General features: G+C 36.3%; 1 long non-coding RNA gene across 4 annotated transcripts in view; it reads left to right on the top strand.

The window, feature by feature from the left end:
* Window positions 1-4,617, top strand: part of LOC128247595 (uncharacterized) — a 137,815-nt gene that overhangs the window by 21,066 nt on the left and 112,132 nt on the right. For all 4 annotated transcript variants that reach the window (XR_008263938.1, XR_008263936.1, XR_008263937.1 and 1 more), the window contains exon 2: window positions 898-1,111. This is a non-coding gene — a long non-coding RNA (uncharacterized LOC128247595). The remainder of the gene's footprint in view (window positions 1-897; window positions 1,112-4,617) is intronic.

The raw sequence follows: 4,617 nt of genomic DNA, 5'->3' as shown, positions 1-4,617 counted from the left end.
TATATATATATATATATATATATATGGGAGAATATACGAAAAAACCCACAACAGACGAGGACAGGTGGTGTAAATAACAAAAGGATGTATTAGTATATATCTATATATATATATAAGTGAAAAATAGGGAAAGAGAGAATATCAGGTTCGGGCGCATTGTCAATGAGATTGTCTCATTGTCAAGTTATCAACATCTAAATAACTGTTTTTTTATAAAAACGAATATCGGTGATCAGTTATTAGTTGGCAGACGCCGACATTTTACTATTTATCCACCCATTTCTAAATACAAAACACGGATTCTACGTTACACCTTTTTACTCCCAAGAACTAAAATAGCTTCATGTGCAATATCTTCAGTTGAAAAAAGACCCCTCTGGATTCTAGATGTTACATATTTATCATTTGCTTTTTTATCATCCCTAAACAAACGAAACTATCACATTTTTTCTTATCCCGTCCCACATCATTTTCACATAGAATGGTAGGATGGTAAAGTATGAAACGTGACAAAGTAGGAAACGTGATAACAGTTGAAAGAAACAGTTTGTTAGAAAACAAAAAATTGAAAGAGCTAAATAAGCATATAACAAAATGTGCGTAATCTCTCACTTATCAATTCACAGTTTGAAAATGGTAATAAATATAAATCCGTGAACATATTTGAATGTGTAATTATGATTCAATTGTTAAAAAAACAAGTGAGAATAAAGGCATTTCAAATTTCAGAAACCTAAATATTACTGTACATTTCTCTAACTTTATTTTCCTGTAATAACTTCTTTAATATCGTATTATAATGTCTGTTGCAAATGTATGATTTCGTGGAATGTATTGACTATGCACGATAACGTTATTATCTTCTTCTATCCTTCTTTCTTCGTTATCTATTTACAGGAAATTCCCATGAAGCGAAATCTGCTGAGTGCAGACCAGCAAGCAGAAGGCATCAGCACTCAAAGATAGCAGTTTCCCAATCGGTGGTAAAAAGATATACATGTCAAAAGCATCGGATCTCTGACTGAGGGATGCAAGTGGCTCTGAAGTGAAGACACCTATTTATCGCGAAAAGGGACAGTTACATCCTTCCGACAAGGCACGAAATTAAAAGGTAATGGTTAACATGTGTCAGCATATTGTGCCAATCACACTTCCTTACTCCATGGAAACTAAATATATATCCTAATTTTCGAGACGATTGTGTTGTAATATTTCTTTCAAGATGCAGAGTTGTTCCAAATGTTGCAAAAGCATTAATTACCACTAAGTGTGGAACTATCAACATTTTCAGTAATTTCTTTTATTTCGGTGTGATGGCAAAACCTTCCTGATGTTTATTACATCCAAAATATCGTGGCTTTTTTATTCGTGGAGGTATAAGGGATGAGGCATAAAAGTAACACACAATAATGTTATTGCCAACTCTACGAAATACGGAGCCTGAGAAGTAAATGAAGGGAATGCAATCAAGCCAGTAACTCGGGTAACATTATTAGAACTTTGGACGTGTATTGGCAAGTGTTATTACCTTTTGATTGCTACGTCAATAGATATAATCTGATATGCGAGGGATTCACGGTGAGTGTGTATGTATGTGTGCATGTTTTGTTTATCACAGACGAAAACGATGAATGAATATAGAAAGCAGGGCATGGATTTTCTATGTATTCGGTTTTCTTACACAGTGCAGATTTTGATATCAATATATTATTTCGTCTCTGTGTCTCCAAATTCGAATGCTTTTAGCGGGAAGGAAAGCTGTTGCCAATTGGTAAGAGCTCATATAATAATATTGCTTTATTTCTATGGGTTTTTGTTGTTTCATATTATCAGGTATAAATTAGTTGAAAATTCATGAAGTGATGAATAAGGAGAATTTTTTTATTAAACATAAACCATTTTAATTATATGATAATGTGAAAGCAGCAAATCTACTGATATTGTTGTTCAGAAATATCGTCAACTATACGAGAAGTGTGATGAAATAATCCATTCAACTACAGTTAACCTCATTGGTTGTCATCACCTACAAAGATATAATCCGACGTTAGTATTACACCGCAAGTAGAATTAGTTCATTGTAAAAGGATGATAGCGTAACTTTGCAAGAGACAATTTTTCTTGGAGTCTAAGCACTTGGAGTATAAGCACTATGCACTTTATATACATACAACTGGAGCGTAGTTACATGACGCCACAGCCTTTGGACACTATGGTGTCCAGTACATAACCATTATCCATCAATTTCGTAGTCCATCCATTCATTAGTCAAGCCACTTATTTAGTTACATACAGAATGTTTTTTTTTTAAAATGACATCATTTTGCAATACCTTTGCCAGTTCTTGTTCAGGTGACTTCAAATTTTAACAGCATGTGTTGAAACAATTCAAACATTTACGTTTAATGTTTGATATGTTTATCTTTTAAGGTATTGAAATGTCATTTACTGGAAGAGAAATGGCGTTTTGTGTGTTGGGATATTCCCGAACACAGTCGAACAAGATTGCGTAGCGTGCATTTGTGAAAGAGATCTACAAAAAAAGTCAGCAATGGCAACGCAGATTTGGACAGACAGCAAAAACAAATTGAAAGAGGAAGGCTGTCTGTGCAGGGCAGAAGGTTTAGGACGACAGCTAACATCGGAAGAGACAGTCGAGCGGGTTCGCCAAAAAACTCTTGCGACGCCCAAGAAGTCCATGAGAAGAACAAGTCTGAGAACCCAGATTCCTTCAACGACAGTTTGACTTGTCCTGAGCAAACGCTTGCGAATGAAATGCTATAAGCTGCAGCTCGTTCAGGCCATAACGGCAGTTGGCAAGTGAAAGCGCAAAGAATTCTGTGTTGATATTCAAGAGAAACTTGAAGAACCCGAGTTGAACGAAGTCTTGTTTTCAATAATGAGGCCACATTTCATACGAATGGCAAAGTCAATAAGCATAATGTTCACATTTAGAGTGAATAAAATCACCATACCCCAGTTGAGCATGTAAGGGACTCACCAAATGTGAATGTGTTCTGTGCCTTCACCAAGAAGCATTTTCATGGCCTGTTTTCCTTTGAGGGAAATGTGATCAGCAATATTTATCTGAAAATGTATGAGCACATTGCAAATGAACATGGAGACTTCATTATTCAACGGGACGGGGCACTGGAATCTCACTGTGGGGGCTTATTTCAATGATAATCTGCGAGGGAGATAATATGCTGTTGAAATGGCCGCCACGTTCGCCTGACCTGATACCTTGCGATTCTTTTTCTCTGGGGCTATGTGAAGGGCCTGATCTGAATCTTCCATTTTCCTGCAAACCTAGTGGAACTCGATCAGAGAATCATTGACAAACTGGAGACTGTTACCCAAGACATACTGCAGCGTGTTTGGGAAATGGGCTACCAACTTGACGCGTGTCGTGTCTCAAGCGGTGCGCTTACTGAACCTTTGTGAAATCGCTCATGGAATCCACATACCTATGAATTTCTCATTCCAATTTGGCGGAAGAAACCATATGCTGCTCAACATTAAGCCTGCTTTGTTTCATTTACTATGACTTTATAGTCTCGGTGATATTAACATCTCAATAATATCAACTGTTTTTGAAACACAGTATATAACATTCAATTATGCGATATGAATATATATTATCAAATTAGGTATAGTTAATTCAAGCTTGTTATTTCTTAACCTCTTTTACCTGGAACAGGAAAATCATTGTACATTGCAACCATAATGTTTGATTCCATTATTGATATATAATACTAGGTTAAGTGTAACTTTACAGGCAAGCTGGTGTCGTGCACTTGCAATAGACTATAAATTATTAATATTACTTTATTTAAGTAAGAAAAAAGACATAGGGGAAGAATGGAGTAGAAAAATATATTGATTTTAAAGTTTGGTACAAGACCAGTAACTTCGGAAGAGGTGGGTAAGTCGATTGATTCGACTCCAGGGCTCTCTCGGTACGTATTTTTATCGACCACGAAGTGATGAATGGCAAAGTTCACCCCGGCGGAATTTGAACTCAGAACGTATGGTTGAACGAAATGCAGTTAAGCACTTTGGCCAGCGTGCAAACGATTCTGAAAGATCGCCACTTATATATATTAGGAGCAAATAATTCAGGAGAGAATATTTGCGAAGAGATTATTGACTCTATTATTATCTAGTGTAACAATTAAAAATGATAATAACAGAATCAGTAATATAGGTGATTGCAGGGCCAAAAAGCATTAAAAAGCTCACGGATTAAAATTAATGAAAGGACATATTATGTATGTCAATATGCTAGAAATAACAGTCAAAACGTTTATTTAAATCGCCGAAACAAAGGGTGATAACTACAGAAATCAACTGTCTGCGGGCAAACGGACAAGGACAATCTCTCAGAATATATTCAAGTATTTGGACTCGCATAGACCGGTTTCTGGACTGTCATTATAATCTCACCTTTCTCAGCACGCGTTGCCATGAAGGAAAGCCACGACTCGTGACGTTGAAGTCTGCGCTGCAACTGATTCGTTTTGTGCCGAAAATGGCAGCCACCAGTGTGAAAATAATTTCAATACGGAGCAAATAATTCAGGAGAACATTTTGCGAATATATTATTGACTTTATTTG

Source organism: Octopus bimaculoides, chromosome 4 (genome assembly GCF_001194135.2).
Source record: "Octopus bimaculoides isolate UCB-OBI-ISO-001 chromosome 4, ASM119413v2, whole genome shotgun sequence".
NCBI classification, from domain to species: domain Eukaryota; kingdom Metazoa; phylum Mollusca; class Cephalopoda; order Octopoda; family Octopodidae; genus Octopus; species Octopus bimaculoides.
This window is presented reverse-complemented; position numbering and strand designations above follow the sequence as displayed.